General features: G+C 40.1%; 1 protein-coding gene across 1 annotated transcript in view; it reads left to right on the top strand.

Annotated features, from left to right (window-relative positions):
• The first annotated feature begins 1,097 nt into the window (after positions 1 to 1,097).
• The window catches only part of LOC113805355 (uncharacterized), a 146,995-nt gene continuing 128,092 nt past the window's right edge, over positions 1,098 to 20,000 (top strand). Inside the window, exon 1 of the mRNA XM_070130398.1 lies at positions 1,098 to 1,315. The gene's annotated coding sequence lies outside the window, so the exon portion shown is untranslated. The remainder of the gene's footprint in view (positions 1,316 to 20,000) is intronic.

Genomic DNA, 20,000 nt, shown 5'->3' with positions numbered 1-20,000 from the left:
GAATGGGAGGTGGAGAAAGAGGAAGAATAAGAACAAGAATAAGTATAAGAAGAGGAGGAGGAGGAGGAGAAGGAGGTGGGGGAGATAGAATGGGACAATAATGATCGTGATGATGATGATAGAGATGATTAATGATGAGGATGACGGAGAGAAAGAAAAAAATAGGATTAGGAGGAGGAAAAGAAAGCTCAGTAAAGAAACAGGACAAGCATAGGATTAAAAAAAAAAAGAACGAAAAATGCAAAAAAAGGATATTAAAGTACATATCAAAGTTAAGTAGAGAGTAAAAAAAAGAAATCAAATTCAGAGAGATAGGCCTACTTGAATTGTATGGAGGGAGCCGGCCTCTTAACACGATTTGCGCGAAGTAGGACACATCCTTCCTAATGTATTAATATTCATCCGTTGATTGAAATGCCACATCCTTCCCGTGAACAAAACGCCCTTGCTATTAGCTGCTTGTACAAAGAGGGGTATTTAGATGGCTTAAAATAAATGATAAAAATATGTATGGGGCTTGAGGAAGGGCGGCGAAAAAGTGATCGTTGTATCGGCCGTCTATCATGTGAGGGATAATAACTAGCTTTCTATTTCCTCCTAATGACACTGCCTGCTGCGAGAGACACCATGGCGTGGCACTGCTTTAGCTCTCTATTTTATGTCTTTTTGAAAAATTGTGACATTTGATTTGTATGGATTTTTTTTTATTAAGGGGAGAGTGAGAGAGAAGGTAGCTTGATCTCTATAGGTCGTTCGCTGATAAAATAAATTCATTTTACCCAAAGATGGGCATAACTTCTACATTCTACGCCAAAAAACGTAGAAGAAAACGGAAAAATCTCGCGGTAACTTTCGCGGGAAAAAATAAAAGATGGCGGATACATTACAAATCAAAAATACAAATGTGGATCGAGCTATGGATATTTACTTCCTCACAAAATGGAGATGAAATACCTAATAAGTTCAACCTCTACATCATCAACATAAACATCGAAAGCCAAAAAATAAAGAAAAGAGAAATAAAGTCACGGTAATTTCCGCGGGGAAAAATACAAGATGGCGGATAGACTACAAATGACCTGGATCGAGCGTGTCCTGACGAGCTCAGTACACGGTGGACTGTCGCGTGAGACGGACGTACTTACCTGTGTCTCCTCCCTGGCTTTTTCTTTAGTGATCATTAACCTGACGTGTTCAAATACCTGTCGACGTGTAGAAGGTCGTGGCAGTCGAAGAATTCGTTGAAAATCGTTATCTTCGGAAGATTCATCGTTCGTGACTTCAGCCGCTCAGGTTAATCGACTTGTTTTTGAAGGTATGTTATTATATCAGTAATTTGATTTTGGTTTGTTTGTTTACTAATTTGTTTAGTTATATGATTATGGCAGAGAGAGAGAGAGAGAGAGAGACAGTGAAACGAAAAGTTGTCAAAACATCAGTAACGGATGTTTATGAAGATCTTTGTAGTGAAAGCCAACCTAGTTATTAATTAATTTAAGTGCTTGTTTGTGTGAAAACGGCTGTTATTACACTTAAGTTGCAGTTTAGATTGTTTTTTTATGTTGTCAAGAAAGAAGTTTGGAAGTGTATCTGTGTATTTAACTTGTGTAAAAACTGGTGGACTAAATAGATAGGTTAGGTAATAGGTAGTTAATTTGATAGATGAAAAAGGAATCAGTAATTATGATTATTTGTCTTAATTTTATATTTAGATTTACATATACAAATAGACCTATAAATCATATTCTATTAACCTGAACATAGCCAGCTAAATGTGTAATCACAGAAATGATATCTATAATTATATGGATAAAGTACCAGGATGAATCATTGATTACCAGAGAGATGAGAAGAAAAATTTGTTTTAAGTAAAAGTTTGCATAACAGTAAGAGAGGGAGGGGGAGGCGGGAGGTAGGGATGGGGGGGGGGTATCCCGCGCGTGAATAGTGGGGAATTCCGGTTCAGGACAAGATGTTTTCCTCCTAGAATAAATACCAAGGACGAACACACGCAACACACCAACGCATATGTGAAAGATACAGATGTTGATAATTATGCAGATAATTGCAGGATATATCATAATCGTATAGGCGCGTGTACACTTTAAAATCCGACACATTCAAATACAACACCGTTTACATACACAAAAAACACAACATGCACAAACATGGAACAAATCGCGCGATGACAGACTATCACAATACAAACACACAGGTAACCTTACATACACAATAATAACACATACAGAGACACAAACAAACACACCCAGCACACACATACACAAACACACACACCCATCACACACATATATAGACACAAAATACACAACAACACACATTCACAAACACAACACACAAACCCAGCACACACATACACAGACACACACACCCAGCACACACATACACAAACACACACACACCCAGCGCACACATACACAAACACACACCCAGCACACCCATACACAGTCACAACAACACACATTCACAAACAAGCAAAACACAAAAGCGCACACCCTCGAACACACGCCGTGCACGTGGAGGAGAGACACACCGACGGAGGAGCGCCCGAAGCCCGCTAACCTGAGGGAGTTAAGGGACATTACTAGTGGTAAATATTTGGCCTAAGGGAACGCCGCCCCCCGCCCACACCCCTGGCCCTTAGGGAACAGAACTATTAATCCCCACGCCCATTAACTGGTAACTTATTCTTATCACGAGGAAAGCTTAGAACTGATATAGTTGTGTAAGCTTCAGATTTATGAGGTGTGTTGCAATTCCCTGAGATTTGCATCTTATTTCGATGTTTGGAATTAAATCTCGTTATGTATGCTTCAATCGCTTAAGGTTATCTAATGCGTCTAATATATTTCTTTGATCATTTCTTCAGGCATACTTTATGTTGCAATGATAAGTCTGGAGAACCCTGCGGCATCGTGACATGACAAATTTTCGCATTTTTAGGCTGCCTCAACTTGGCTTTGGTTGGAGGATATAATGATAAGCTTTCAACAACGTTCCCAGGCAACGTTACAATCAAAATGGATTGACATCGCGAACCGTTTTCAAATTCACAAATTATATCAACATTCATACTATACCTATAAAAGAAAGTTAAAGAAATTGAGAAGGCATCGTCGCCTTTCACGTTTATATTCGCGCCGACGAGGCAGGGAATTCAAGTTTGTAAGAGTTACCCCTTTATTCGCGCGAAAGAAAACGGGACAGGACAGTTCATTCGCCATCAATCTTATTATGACCTTGTTTAATAGACCAATTAATTTAGCGAATTAGTCTTCTCGGAGGTAATGGCTTTGACGAAAGTCCTCCATAATTAGTTTATGAACTTGTAATCTTCGAAAATACTTCATTTGTATAAATTTGCGGTCATTATGGTTTCACTCGTACCATTTTCGTGTGGCAATACTGTAGTGACCACTGTTGCCGGCACTTTATTTTTCAACACTTCCTTGGTTATCTTCCCTTGTCTTTGTTATTATTATCGATCTTTTTATTATGTCATCTTTCACTGTGCATTTTGATTTATGATTTAAAGGTAAAACGAGAAGAGATAAAACAGGGAGACAGAATAATAATAATAATAAATGAACAAGGGAAATATGAACTGTAAATTATAAAAAAGAAACTATGAAAAGAATAAACGAGAGAAATTGAGAGAAAGACCGAAATAGACACCGGCCACCGGCTACCGCAAGGCCTAACTGAAATTATTACCTCTTTCTCCACACTGTTCTTAATCTCGTCTTTATTCCTTTTGATTTCTCCCTCTTTCATTCCTAGATTAATTCCTTTTATAACCTTTCTTATTACAGATTAGTATTTATTGTTATTAATTCCTCAGTTTTGATTTATTCCTCCAATTTCTTTTCATCATGTTTGCCTCTTCCTCCATTTTCATGTGCTTTATATACTCCTTCTCTCCTGCCCTTTATTTTCCTCTTCTTGCAATTCCTCCATTTTATACTTTCCTTCTTTTTTATTCTTTTGACTTGCTTATCTCCCTTCGTACCTTGCCCTCGCGCATTTATTCTTCTTATTTATTTGGTTTTTATTATTCCTGTTTCTCCATCATCACTTTCTCATCTCTCCTGTTTCCAGTTTCTCCAAGTCTTATATTCCTCCTATTTTTCTCTCACTTTTCCTTTTATCTTTTCTCCCTCCTTTTTTTTCCTGTCATATAGTACTAGTTTCTATCTCTTTTCTTCTTTCCCTCTCTCCTCCTTTCTCCTTCCTCGGTTCTTCTTTATCATACTTGCCCTTTCCTCTGTCCTCTATTTTCTCCATCTCCCTTCTTGTTGTTTTTATTTACTCCCTCCTTATTCACCCCCGTTTGTTGCTCTTTTCTGCATTCCTTTTCTTTTCCCCTCTTTCTTTGTCCTTGCCCAGTTCCTCTTTATCATATCTGCTTTTTCCTTCCTCTTTCTTCCCGCCCTTCCTTCTTTCCCCTCTCCCTGTTTTCTCTTCTTCCTCTTCTAATCGTCTTCCTCTTATCGTCTTTTCTCCATCTCTCCTTCTTTTCTCCTATTCTCCCTCTTTTCTCTTTCCCTTCCTCTATTTTCCTTCTCCTCCTCCTTCCTCCTCTCCCTCTTTTCTCCTTCTCTTCCCCCTTTCTCCTCTTCTTCTTCTCAATGTTTTTTCTCTACCTCTCCTTCTTTTCTCCTCTTTTCCCTCATTTCTCTTTCCCTTCCTCTATTTTCCTTCTCCTCCCCTCCCTCTTTTCTCCTCTCTCTCTTTTCTTCTCTTCTTAATGTCTTTTCTCCACCTCAACCTTCTTTTCTCCTCTTCTCCCTCTTTTCTCTTTCCCTTCCTCTATTTTCCTTCTCCCCCTCCTTTCTCCTCCCCTCCCTATTTTCCTTCTCTCCTTTCTCCTCCCCTCCCTCTTTTCTCCTCCTCTCCCTCTCTCCCTAAGGGCACGAGCGCAAGGTGACAGGTATCAGCGCCAGCCTGTAGCCGCCTCAGGGAGTCGGCCACCATCACCTAGATAACACCCTCCCCCCTTTCCCCCTCCCTCCCACCGTACGCCTTCCCCCACTCCCCTCCCACTCCCCGTCTGTCCCCTTCCTCTCCTCTTCTCCGGCTTATTCTCTTCACTTCGCTTCGCTTCACTTACTGTCCCTCCTTCTTGCATTCCCTGTTTCTCTTCTTTTTTTTTCTTCCCTTCCCCTGCTCCCTGTCTCTCCTCGTCCTCTCTTCCTCACCACCTGCTCCCCTTCCCCTCTTCCTCCTTCCTTCCTCCTTCCATCTTCTTCTCCCCCCCCCCCCTTCACCTCTTTTACTAGGCCTGTTCCCTCCATGCCTTTTCCCTTCCCTTTTTTATCCATCCTTTCTTCTAATCCCTCGTTACTATTTTTTGCCATTCTTTTCATTTTCTTTATTTTTCTTTTCTTTTCATTCTTCACATATATACAGAAGGGTTAAGGATGAGAGATGAAGAAGAAAGAGAAGAAACGAGAAGAAAATAGAAAGGATAAGAAGAAAGAAAGAAAAGAATATAAACAACAGAGATAATAAAGAAGAAAAAGAAAGAAACAAAAATCAAGAGAACATTAAACAGAAACAATATTATAATCCAACAGATAGCCATCAGTAAAAGGAATAAGAAGAAAAAAAGAAAGAAATTCTCCCGCAAGACGCCCAGGAAAAAAAACCCGCGAAGACCCGCATGACAAACGGTCGTAAGTCGTAAGTCGTAGGTCGTAGCCGCTGCGATGTACTTACGCAACTTGGGTGGTGGTCGCCCGGGGTCAGACGCCGCTCGTAAGTACCGACCTTGTGGGGGAGAGATGAGTGTGTGGGGAGGGAGGGAGGGAGGAGGAGGAGGGGGAGGAAGAGGAAGAGGAAGAAGATGAAGATGAAGAAAAAAAGAGTTGGAGATGGTGTAAAGATGAAGAAGAGATGGAGATGGAGGTGTAGGATAGAGGTAGGAGAAATGAAGAAGGAGAAAGAAGAAGAAAGAGAAAATGGAGGTGGTGGTTGCTGGGGAGTAAGAAAGGGAAGGGGTAAGGGGGGCAGAAAGAGCGGGTGGGGAGAGGAAGGGAGGAAGGAAGAAATGGTAAGAAGGGGTTGAAGAGGGGGATGTGAGAGAAGAGAAAAATGGGAGAAAAACAAAAGGAATATAGAACATGAACGTGAAGAAGAGGAAAGGATAAGAATTGGTGAATCAGGAATATTAGAAAAAAGAGAAAACGAAGAAAGGATAGGAAGGAGTGACGCAGGGGGAGATGGGGGAGAAAAAGAAAGATGAAGACCGAAGGGTGAGAGGATAAGAAGCCTAAGCAGAGAACGCGGAGAAGGAAAAACAATGAAAGGGAGAAACAATAAGCATGGGGATAACACGAACAAAATAAGAACTGGGAAAAAAAGGTAACAAAGAGAGTACATAAAGAATATATAATCAGCGAACTGAATGAGAAACGACGAAATATCAAACAAACAAAGGACACATTTACAAACTATGATGCAGGAGGGATGCGAACACATGGAAATAATTACTAAACAGATTAAAGAAAAAGAAAGAAGAGAAGGAAGAAAGTTGCAACAGAAGAAGAAGAGTTTAAAAACAGAACAGTTTAAAAAACGCGAATTAACGCGTTTGCGGAATGTTTTTTTTCTCACGTTGCTGTAAATTTTTGCGAATGACTTTTCTATCTCACACGTTTTTGGCATCTCGCTATCTTTTTTTTTCTTAATCTTTCGTGTAGTTTTCTGCCTTTGTCGCTTCCCCTTAAGGTGTGGTTACGTTATTCGGTGAGCGATGAGGGAGGGATGGGGAGATAGGGAAAGGCAGGAAGTGGAGGGAGAATGGGAGGAGGAAAAAGAGGGAGAGTAGATGAAGGAGAGGAAGAGGGAGAGAAATACAAGAAGAGTGTGGGAGAAACAGAAAGACAGAAGTAGACAAAAAAAGACAAAAAAAGGAAGAGAGGCAGAGTCACCGATAGAAACAAAAAATGAGGGGAGAAGGAGAAAAAGAAAGAGAGAGAGAAGACGAAAGACAACGAATTCCCAACCCGAGCAAGTAACTCCCGAAGAAGCGCGGGCAAACAGAGCGAGAGAAAAGCAAACCCCGAAAAGAGAAAGATGAAACAATCCCACGAATGCAAGCACAAGCCCTAGTTTCGCCCGGAGCCCCAAATGCCGCATTAACATTAGCTCAACCGACCGTCTGGCGCTGGAGGGCATTTCTTCTGGAAGGAAATCTCTCAAGCGCAAGCGGTGGTAGTAATTACAGCGATGAAAAATGGGTAACAAGCAGGAAAGTTCGAGTTCGTCACACGTGCAAGACACCCGCGGGCTGGAGTCGGCGCTAAACGGTGTCAGGATGGCTTTGGGCCGACTGAGATCCGCATCTGGGCTCGGTAGCGCTCGCTGGCATAGGCTCTGGGACGTACAGACGGACACGCACACACACGCAAGTAAACACACACACGCAAACGCACACACATGCAAGTAAACACACATGCACGCAAACAAACACACGCACGCAAGCAAACACACAAAAGCAAACACTCACACACGCACCACATACACACACACGCTCCACATACACACACACACACACTCACACTCACACTCACACTCACACACACACGCACACGCACACGCACACGCACACACACACACACACACACACACGCACACGCACACGCACACGCACACGCACACGCACACGCACACGCACACGCACACGCACACACTCACACTCACACTCACACTCACACTCACACTCACACTCACACACACACACACACACACACACACACACACACACACACACACACACACACACACACACACAGTCACACACACACTCACATCTTGTATTTGTCAACCCACCTTGGAAAAACCCGATGTCATACCGCAATTTTTACCGGTTAATTCCGGATTACATAAAGGCGAGCGTTAAGAATTTTCCCCTAATAGAGATCGTGGGAAGATGAGGAGAGAGAGGAGGAGAAGAAAGTAACACGGAAAGGGAGTGGAAGGTGAAAGGAAGAGAAAAAGAAAGAGATAGGAGAAAGAAGACAGGGGGGAGAAAAAGAAGACGAGATGGGGGGGGTGGGGGACAGAGAAGGAGATAGTTGGGAAAGCGAGAGGGGGAAACCGAAAAGAAATAGAAGAAAGCAGTAAATTGAAAAAAAGGAGAAATATCAGAATGAGGAGAAAGGAGAGGAGGAAAAAATATATAAGAAAAATAGAGACTCGAAAGACGAATTATAGGACGAGAAAGACCAAGAAATAAAAATCAAAAACAGAAAAAGACGAAGTAGAAGGAGTAAGATGAAGAGAAAGAGGAAGAGTAGTAAGAACAGGAAGATGCGTCCCTGCTTACGTAATGCGGCGACGGAGTGACAGTTCCCGAGAAACCGAGAGTTGAAACCGCAGCGACGGACCGCGAAAACAGCTGATGCGCGGCGAGAGCTTTCCAAAACCGACAAAATCAGTTCCCGACAGAGAGAGAAAATGATGTCGTTAAGGCGTGACGGAACGGTGACGATATAATAGAAATATGATTGATAGAGAATGGATTTTTTTATTTTTTTTATTTATTGGGGTTACATGAGTTGCGTGAATTTTATCTTCATTCGAACGTGCGGTTAGATGAAATTCGCACGTTGGTGATTTTTGGGTAGTCTTATCCGTAGATTTTATTCGCAACGGTGGACGAAAGCGCAAATCTGGCCCAAAAGTGAAAAATAGATTGCTGATATATCCGGTACACACAAAAACAAACAAATAAACACACACGAGCACATAAAAACAAACACCCACACAAGTACACACAAGCAAACAAACAAATAAATGCACATAAGCACAAAAAATACAAGCACACACACATACCCAAACATACACACACGTACACATACAAGCACACATGCGCACGCTTTAGGTGTTTACACATCAAAAATAACAAATATCAATAGCAAGAGAAGAAAACATTTTCCATTGTCATCCATTTTAATTCCTGAAGAGACGCAAAAAAAAAAAAAAAAAAAAACTGCAGGAACCGTCGCATTCCTCAATCACATAAACTATTATAACAAGACTTAACATTACATACTTACAAACTCGTAAATTGCACCTCACTGGGAAGGGCGCAATTCTATCATTAGATCTTCACATTAACGAATGTACACCCGGCTGTAAGTGGGCCATAAAATCAAATCAGGAGGGAGAGGGAGAGAGAGAGAGAGTGGGGAGAGGGGTGGGAAAGGGAAAGATAGTGACAGGGAAAGAAGAGTAAAATAGGAGAGAGAGAGAGAGAGAGAGAGAGAGAGAGAGAGAGAGGGAGAGGGAGAGGGAGACGGAGAGGGAGAGGGAGAGGGAGAGGGAGAGGGAGGGAGGGAGGGAGAGAGGGAGGGGGGGGAAGGAGGGAGAGGGAAAGATAGTGACAGCGAAAGAGAAGGAGTAAAATAGGAGAGAGAGAGAGAGAGAGAGAGAGAGAGAGAGAGAGAGAGAGAGAGAGAGAGAGAGAGAGAGAGAGAGAGAGAGAGAGAGAGAGAGAGAGAGAATGTGAATTAAAAGATAGAGAAAGACGGAGAAAAAGAGGGATGAAAGAATGATAGATATATAAAGAACGAGATAGAATGATAGGTAAAAACAAATAGAAAGAGAAAAAACTTGCTTTCAAGAAATAAGAAGCCATTGATGATGGTCGTGTTCGCCGTGTCCCATAATATTTACTTCACATGAAGCCGAGTCAAACGAGAATAGAAGGCCTTCTCATCACCTGATTGGTCAAGAGCCGTTTAAACTGCTTGTTCTGATTGGCTGTTGTCATGCTAACCCATTATCCCCGCGGTGTAACGATCACGGTTCTTGTGAAGAGTAAATAGACAATCAGAATGAAACAAACTCTATTCTCATCTTTCGTAACCGTGTAAGATAATTCTAAAACGTTTTTATATATTTCGAAAAAAAAAAAACATGCGTAAAAAACGGAAGCAAAAAGTAATTTCTAAAAATATGTTGACTTGTTATTTACCCAACATGGATTGATTAATTACCTATTATGGATAACTACTCATCAGAAATTGAAAAACCTAACCTAACCTAAATTCACGATGCATGAGTTCGCAATTCACCGCCTATTCGTTAATTGCCTATCATGTAATTAGAACACTCACCATCCATTCGTTAATCATCATGTATCAGTTAGATAACGGAAACATTCTTCATCTCCATATGCCACGTCAGCTCAAGAACATCCATGCCCCAAAAATGTTTTAATATCGAATTTTGGAGATGACTGAACCTCCAAGGCGCACTGGCATGTGGCGGTCTTTCTGCGCATATCAAGTGGGCCCATTAAGCATGCCTAGAAATTGCAATTTGTCTGTGTAAGTAATAAAAAAATGTATATGTTGCAGATATTCTAAACTGGTTTCCCGTCGCTGGTTTTGCTGTATAACATTTTGCGGAAAAGTGGCTTCGGGTTTGTTTCTTGTACATGATTTTCCACTCATCGCTTTCTTCTGAAGGTGTAGATGTTGTGCGTGTTTCTCAGAAGACAGGTGTGTTATTTATTTATGCATGTTCACACACACACATTCCTTTATGTATATATATATATATTTATATATATATATATATATATATATATATATATATATATATATATATATATATATATATATATATATATATATATATATATATATATATATATATATATATATTTATATATGTGTACACACACACACACACACAACTATAAATATAAATATATATAGATATATATATCACGCAAACAAACAAACAAGCAGACACACAAACGCGCCCACAAGGCGTCTGCCAGTTGCCCATTCACCCTCCTCGGCGCCCCGCATCCCTCAGTCAAGGGTCCCATTCAGCGGGTGAGCAGCCAGAGGAAAGGTAAAAAACAGGTTTTCTCGTTGCGTAAACTCTGACCTCTGATGCAAGTCCTTGTGCCTAAAAGGGGACACTGCATGACCGTCAAGTTAGGTCGGAATCCCCTGGTCATGCACAAAGGGGGGGGGATGTTTATGTTGGAGAGTTCATGGCGAGCGTGGGTTTTAAAGTCATTATAAGATTATGAATATGAAGACATGCGTGTACGTGTGTATGTTTGTGTGTGTGTGTGTGTGTCTGTCTGTGTTCGTGCGTATGTGTCTGTGTGCGCGCTCGTGTGCGTGCGAACACACGGCACGGTAGATATTCAAAACCACCAGTATACGAGCGCAGACAAACCCTAAAGAGTAGGAGCGAAGCCACGTGGGAGCAGACAAGCCCCTTCCGCCGTCCCTCCTTCCCAAGCAGTGATCAAGCCTCGCCGGACCCAGATTTCCGCAAGGCTCTATACTTACCAAAAGCTGACAAGATCTCGCCTGAGAGATAATAGCCAACCGCTGCGCTGACTGACGGCTGAACGGTGTCGTATCGCCACTGTGCTGACCTCGAAGGGCTATCGAGAGCGCTGACGCTACCTTTTCTGACGCAAGAACGTTGATGGTAGGATAAAGCCGATCCTTAAGGGCGAGCTTCCTTACGCTCTCACCTCTTTAGATTAAGAGAGAGAGAGAGAGAGAGAGGGAGGGAGGGAGGGAGAGGGAGGGAGGGAGAGAGGGAGAGAGAGAGAGAGAGAGAGAGAGAGAGAGAGAGAGAAAAGTCTCTCGGAGGATTAAAAGTTTCTTCGTGTTGGTCAACGCGCGGGATAACAAGGGACGTACGCAGGGATGGGGAGATCTGCGGGTTTCGTCAAAGTGATAATTTAGTCAAAAGTAGGGAAAGAAAGCTCCCTTATATTCAGGGAAGGGAGTCCTTTGGAAGGGATCTCCTGCCCTTCCGAACGTCTTTGCATCTCACTGCGAATAAAAGATGATAAGAGAGGAATAGGGAACAAAGAACCCAAACCACAAAGATATGAATGCCCTGATTATTAAGGGAAATGGAATATAGAACTAATAAATAAAAGGGAATGGAAAACACATGCACATACATATGAGGAAGATAATAAAAACCCCGAAATAATAGGCCGAGCATATAAGAAATACTTTCACAGACAAACAAGGAATATAATGAATGTAGCCTCCACTCTCCCCCTTCCTTAACAAGCAGGGGTCACAACACAATAAGCCTTACTCCCTCGGAAAAAAAACCTCGATGATTATAAAATGTTTTTGGCGTCGATAAGCCCCTCCCCTATAAAAATAATAAGAACCGTATCAGTAATGACATTGGCCATGATAATGATGATGAAGATAACGGCAATAATGATATTTAAAACAACAATTTATTGATAAATTTACAGCGTCCTAGATGCCGCTACCGCCGCCTACCCTGCCTGGACGTTGACCCTTGCCAGTACATCATATGTTATACGTTATGGCCCATATTCCCGTGCTTTTGCGGTAGGGTTACCGTCCATTTCGTGTTTTGATCGAATGTGTGCGTAAGGTGTGTTTATATTTGTTTAGAAAAGTTTTTTTTGTGCAAGCATGTAGGTTTGTGTATGTGTATGTGAACGTATTTTGTATTTGTATGATTTTTTTGCATGTTTGTATTTGCTTGGGTATATGTGTAGGTGTTCTTATGTGTCAAGTGTGTATAACAAGAAGCAGAAATCGTGGACGTTACTTAAGTCATTGAGCTGATTGCATCATTGTTCCACGTCAGCTTTCCATCCGTGATCGCCTCGCCGGTGCCATTATCACACTCGCGGGTACACTTCCGTTGCAATTGAAATACTGCCCTTGAGACTTCTCTCTTTTTTATGTTTTTAAAAAAAATATTTTCATTTATTTTTTCTGTCCCCTTCCGTCTTGTGCGTTGTTTTTGTTTTTTTCTTTTTCTTCAACAATAGTCAGATAGAGCATAACACACACACACACACACACACACACACACACACACACACACACACACACACACACACACACACACACACACATTCATACATACACACACATACATACATACATACATACATACATACACACATACACACATACATACATACACACACACGCACACACACAAACACGCGCACACACACACACACTTAAGCACGCATGCGCGCGCGCACATACACATACATATATCTAAGTATGTCTGCATATGTCTGTATATATATATATATATATATATATATATATATATATATATAATACATACATACATACATACACATATATATGCATATATATGCATATATATACATTTATATATATAGATATAGATAGATAGATAGATATGTATACATATATATATATATATATATATATATATATATATATATATATATATATATATACCTATACCCCAAAGCCACAGTCAAAGCGAGGATGGAGTGTAACAATGGTCGGTCAGAGATAATTGTGCCAACCCCCCCCCCCCCTGCATACACACACACTTAGCTCATACCTCGGCCCACACTCACGGCGTCTTGTCATAGAGGGAGAGGTGGGCGGCTATTACACGTCGCTCCTTTCCCTTCTTTGCTTTTAATGTACGAGAAGGAGAGGAATAAGAAATTGTAGTTTTTTGTGGTGTGTTTTTTTTTTTTTTTTTATTCATTCATTTTTTTCTGTCTTCTGGTTGTTACGATTATATTTTTAGTTTATTTTGTTCCTTTCCTGCTGTATCTCTCTCTCTCTCTCTCTCTCTCTCTCTCTCTCTCTCTCTCTCTCTCTCTCTCTCTCTCTCTCTCTCTCTCTCTCTCTCTCTCTTTCTTTCTCTCTCTCTCTCTCTCTCTCTCTCTCTCTCTCTCTCTCTCTCTCTCTCTCTCTCTCTCTCATGAATGCCATAGAGATGTAAAGTCTCAAAGCTTTCTTTCAGGACAAAGCAATTGTTGTCACTTCTGGCATATACATAACAATACACTACACAGCCCAGTACACCAAACAGAGTGTCGGAGCAATGAATGTCTTCCTGGTTTCACATTATAAAAAATAGTAATATCAGTGATTACTATAGTAGTAGTGATTGTAACGGTGATTATGGCAGTGATGAGGATAATAGTAGTGGTGGTAGTTGTAATAGTAATGATAAATATAGTAATAATAATATTGATGATGATAATGATGATAAAAATTACAATGATGATAACGATGTTAATAATAATAATTATAAGGATAACAATAATTAATAATCATACTAGATAATAATCACAACCATGTTAGTTGTGATGTTAATGATATCCATAATGATATAAAAAATATATGCAAATATTTATTCAAACATAATGTTAGGATTAGTAGAGTAAACCCCTCCTGTGCCCTGTTTACGGTCCACTACACTTGTATGCAGAGATTCCTGTTCTTTAGGGTACAACATCAGGAGATATGCGAAAATGCGAAGATCAGAGGACTTGATGCCATATTCTTTTTTTTATTCAATTTTCGAAAGCATTTAGTTTTAAGAATTAGGGGAAGGATTGGTGAAGATTGTTAGGAATGAAAGGTTATAAAGGCGTATGTACTGGGGTGATACTAGTAAAGCAACAGAAAATGTGACACTGAAGAGAAAACGATGGCAAAAGCAAAGGTAGACTGAATTATTCCTGAGAAGGTAAAGCGTGAGAGAGAGAAAGAAGAAAAAAAACATTAATCCTCCCGCAGTTATTTTACCTGGAGGAATTATGAGGTACCAAGACATTCTTTCCGTAACTATGAGGGTCACTTGGCTTTTCTTGCCCTTGCCTTACCCCAGTTATTACGTGCCCTTGCGGGGTTGGTCTCATCAGTAGAGACGATAGGATAGAGTGGTTTGTAAGTCATTAACGAATCGTTAAATTGTCGGTTATTGTATGTGGTAATTCGATAACATTTTTCATGGTATTTACTTCGCATTCCATGAAAAATTCTTAGAGACCCTGAACTTTACAAACTGCATCATTCATCCTTATCTTTACATTGCCGTCTTCTTTTAGTATGTGTTCAGTTTGTTTCTGACCTGTTTGCGTTTTTTCTTGTTTTCTTTAACAACCCAAACATTTTTATTTTGTAGAGTAATATTTTACAGCAGAGGTGTGCTCGTGCGTATGCAAACTATTATTAACACGTGTTGAATAATTAAGAGTTTAAACACACAGGAATTATAAATATTCACAACAAGGAAGTGCTAAAGAGTGGTTAAACGAATGGACTATTTTCAACGCCTTCTGCGATCCTTTGTGACAAGTGGGTGTCAGGTTGGATAGGAAGGCAAAGGGATTAAGCCCAGCACAGCCCTTACATTATTCATGACAGACAACAAGCCTCTCTTAGAAATCCATGACACAGGAGTTGAGTTCGTGTCCCAAGAGATGGCGTTGCTGTCCCGGCTGTTCAGAGTTGAGATTGATGGTCCGCTGCCCGTTATCCGTCTCCTGTTTCTTTTTTTCTCTATCGTTTTCTTCCTCGTCATTCGTTTTATTCCGTTTCTTTCCCCTTCTCTCTTCTTTATCCGGATATGTGTTTTGTTTCGTTTTTTTCTCCTCTCTTTCTCATTTTTTCCTAATTATTTACTAATCTGGTTTTATGTCTTATTCCTATTCTCTCTCCTCCTCTCTTCCTTATCCGCTTATACCTTTCCTTCCGATTCTTTCTCCTCCCCTTTTCGTTATCTGATTATTCCTTTTATCCCGATTTTCTCTCCTCCTCTCTTCCTCACCTGTTAATTCGTCTTGTACCTATTCTTCCGCCTCCTATTCGCCCAGAGTTCTCCGAATCCACCCAATCCACCCGATAATCCTTGACCCATTTGGCCTCCGTGGACATTGGGTCCTGCCGTGGCGAAGGACTTAACCACCGACAGGCATGAGTAGCGTGTGACGGATTATACGCCGTCCTAACCGAGCGTTCTGCCGAGCGTGAAGCGGCAGGAAGAATGGGAGAAATGCATCAAGAGCAGAGGAGCCATCTGGGGAGAGCAAGCGAGGAGGAATGGCTCTCGAAATAATCCGGTCAAGGAAAGGTTCTTAGGAAATGTGTGATTTTTTAAAAGAGTTTTAGAGTTTTAGAGTTTTAGAGGATGATAATAGATGAAAGATCAAGAGATAACAGACATGGATAGAAAAAATGACAAGCAATCATATACAGTACACCATACAAAAGTTTTTTTTTTTATTATTTTAACAATAATCCGTTCAAGGAAAGGTTCTTAGGAAATATGTTTTTTTTTTAAAGAGTTTCAGAGTTTTAGAGGATGATAATAGATGAAAGATCAAGAGATAACAGACATGGATAGAAAAAAAAAGACAAGCAATCATATACAGTACACCATACAAAAGCTGAAGTAAAAAAGGTAGCGTCGGTATGCACCTGTTTGTCTGACCTCCAATAACAGGGTCCACAGATCGGTGTCTGTGGATGCTTAGGACTACTCGAGACCCAATTCTCTAAAGATGTGGGTCAAGAAGAGAAGGAGAAAGAGGAGGAAGAGAGAGATGGCGGAGAGTGACAGAGTGCCCATAGAGAAAATAACAGGATTATAGGCGAGAGAAGGAAAATTATGGACAATGATGAAGCAAGAAAATGAAGAAAGAAGGAAGAAACACTTGAAAGAAAGAATTAGAAAAAAGACAAGCTAGGTGACACAACAAATGAAACGAAAGAAACTGCAAAAGGAAGAATGTCTCGTTAAGAAAAAAAAGAATTAGAAAAGGGACAAGCTGAGTGACGCAAAAAGGAAACGGAAGAGACAGCAAAAGGAAGAAGGGAATAAAAAGAAACACGAAAATAAATGGAGGTACTCATGGCAGAGCACTTGACCGTACCTGATTATACCCTCTGATAACGAAGAGAGTATAATGGCAAGGTCAGCCGAGGCGCCTAAGTACTCCTGGCGGCAAGTTGAGGCACCTTAAGCCTAAGATCGTAATCAAAAAGGCGGTCTGGAATGCCACTTATATATTTATTCATTTATTTATTTAGAGTCACGTGCGAATAGATGGGACGATGAGACGCTCAAGTAATGTTAGTAATTAAAGTTGGTTTTAATTACCTGTGTGATGTCTCAAAGCAAAAAATTGTTGTTGCTGGCAGGCAATTTCAGTCGTACTATCGTTATTTTATTTTTATTTTTCCGTTCTAACAGCTATTGGCGGCACTTAAGTTTGTGACCATTATGATTAATAAAGAGCGGGTTTTCCATCATTAGTGTCATCATAAAACATACAGTTATATATAAAGAATCTTATGTATCTGGCAATGTGAATAAACATATAGATATATATTTGGCAACATCTCTTTATTGTTCAATACTTAAGATGCATTAACTCTTGATCGAATAAGTTTAATCAAATGCTTTATGATGTACCATTTTCACATTTTATGACACTGTTAAAGACTCAGATTGGCCGTCACTTCTCTCGCTTGATTTACCCGGTCAGACCTGGGCTAAAAAGAGACTCTCCTATTATTAATGACTGCCTGTTATCTGCCTTCATTAAGCCCGAGCCAGAGACAATCAATAACTTTTTACCTTAGAGAAAAAAAGGAAAGAAAAAGAGCAAGGAACAAGTAGGACCCACTGGTGACTAGATTCCCTTCAAGCCCCGCCCTCCTTCCACTTCTCCACCAATAACCATCGGGCTTCAAGCAGGGAATGACCAGAAGCTCCTCCCACAATTTTGAATATATCAATGAAGAACTGGTTTCCTGCACGTGATGACATCAGTGAGACGGCCCCATAAGACTTTATTAGGCACTATTAAATCACGGCGAAAAATATACTAATTCGAAAGACACGATAATAAAGGAGATTACTAAATCAGTCCCCTTGCCTGGCCGAGTGACTTCATCGCTGCCGAAAGTAGGTATCTCAGAGGGAGGGGAACTGTGTACGTGAGGAATGAGATAATTTACTGAAAACTAATTTACTTTCGGAATTAATGCTCTGTTTGCTCATTAAGTGTTCAAGTATTTGATTTATCGTCCGTCGTATATATATATTTCATCTTAATCTCTTTTGTATTATCGTGCCAATTCATAAAGATAAAAAACTACTAAAATTTTTCTTAGAAGTAATCTTTACAGAACATACTTCTTGCATCACGGCAATATTCGGAATCCTTGCGTTTTTACTGTCTTACGCACACCTTAAGAGAGACGTGACGCTACGCAAAGATCTCGTTCGTAAATGGACTGCAGAAAGTCATTTCGAATACCACATACTTTATTCAGTGTTGAATTATTAAGTCACCGGGGACGGATACTGAGAAATTGTTTTCCAGAAGAGGAAAATGTAAATCTTTTAATGAAAACCCAAAATGCACTGTTGTCGTCCCTTCCATGTCCCCAAATACTTCATGGAGATAAAGTAAAAGACACTCCTTGCTTCTACTTCCTTCAGCAATACCCACTGCTCCCAATACTAGACATTCCTTATGCCCCACTCCCCTACGTGTCCGAATCCTCCAGTACCGCCCCTTGTTCCTAATTCTGGTCCTTAACTTTCCGGAAATGCCCGAAGGACGCAGATAAATATAAGTCTCCGACGCTGGATGCTCGTTGTCGCCCTCCCTCGGATGGTCGCGAGATAAGGCGGTAGGGATGCTGCGGACAGATATTTTGGGTTGTAGAGGCTGAGGCGCAGATGGTGTTGATTTAGAGTTGTAGGTCAGTGATTTCCTTTCGTATTTGATTCTTTTGGTGTTGTGTGAAGACTGATCTTCAGTTGACGGTTATATTTGAATGCAATTCTAATAATACTCCTTTAAAAAGCTGTTTAGGACAAACAAATCAGAATAATCAAGAAAAATTACCGTATGTTATACTTATACCTAGCTTAAGGCTCAGACCTGCGAGTTTTTACGTATATGTTTATGTCCAAAACAAAAAGGCGTAGAAGTATGTCATCGTTAGACACAGCCTAAGGCTTAGACTCACGTGTTTGTGCGTATGTGAGTATGTTTGTGTACATACGGGATGGAGGATATAACCTTGGCCACCTAACCCACATACGCAGACTCAGTACAGTTAACTTCTCCGTATGAACCGACGCCATCTCCCCCCCCCCCAATCCTCCTCCTTTTGCCCCCTCCCCCCTCCCCAGCCCCGCCCCTCTCCGTCTCCTTCCACCTGCTTCTCCGTAATCCCGGGCTTACCTGTGATGCCGAGTGTTTAGTTAAGTAGGAAGAGGGAGGGATGTGGAAAAGTGTGATGAGGATGTGCATTTATTTGTGTGTATGTTTACGACACAGACACGCAAACACTCACGCACACACTCTCACACATACGTACACATATGCACACGCACACACTAAAGTTTGTTTGTGTGTGTGTGTCTATTTATACATATTTACACATACATACATATATGTGTGTGTTTGTGTGCGTGTATATATATATATATATATATATATATATATATATATATATATATATATATATATATATTGTGTGTGTGTGTGTGTGTGTGTGTGTGTGTGTGTGTGTGTGTGTGTGTGTGTGTGTCTGTGTGTGTGTGTGTATCCATGTATCTGTATGCATATATGTCTGTATGTATAAATATATATGTATGTATATATATATACGTATGCATGTATGTGTATATATATGTTTGTATATGTGTATATATATATATATGTATGTATGTATGAATATGTATGTATATGTATAGATATACATACATACATACATATATATATATATATATATATATATATATATATATGTGTGTGTGTGTGTGTGTGTGTGTGTGTGTGTGTGTGTGTGTGTGTGTGTGTGTGTGTGTGTGTGTGTGTATCTGTTTATACATACATATATACTTATGAATACACATACATATAAATACATATATGTATGTATGTGTCTGTACATATAAGCCTATGTGTATATATATGTATATATATGTATATATATGTATTTATATCTATATATGTGTATATATATGTATATATATGTATATGTACATATATATATATATATATGTATTATATATATATGTATATATATATATGTATATATGTATGTATATATGTATGTATATATATATATGTACATGTATATATATACATATATATATATAGATATATGTATATG

Source organism: Penaeus vannamei, chromosome 2, assembly GCF_042767895.1.
Source record: "Penaeus vannamei isolate JL-2024 chromosome 2, ASM4276789v1, whole genome shotgun sequence".
Classification (NCBI taxonomy): domain Eukaryota; kingdom Metazoa; phylum Arthropoda; class Malacostraca; order Decapoda; family Penaeidae; genus Penaeus; species Penaeus vannamei.
The sequence above is the reverse complement of the archived record's forward strand: the minus strand, read 5'-3'. Positions and strand labels throughout refer to the sequence as shown.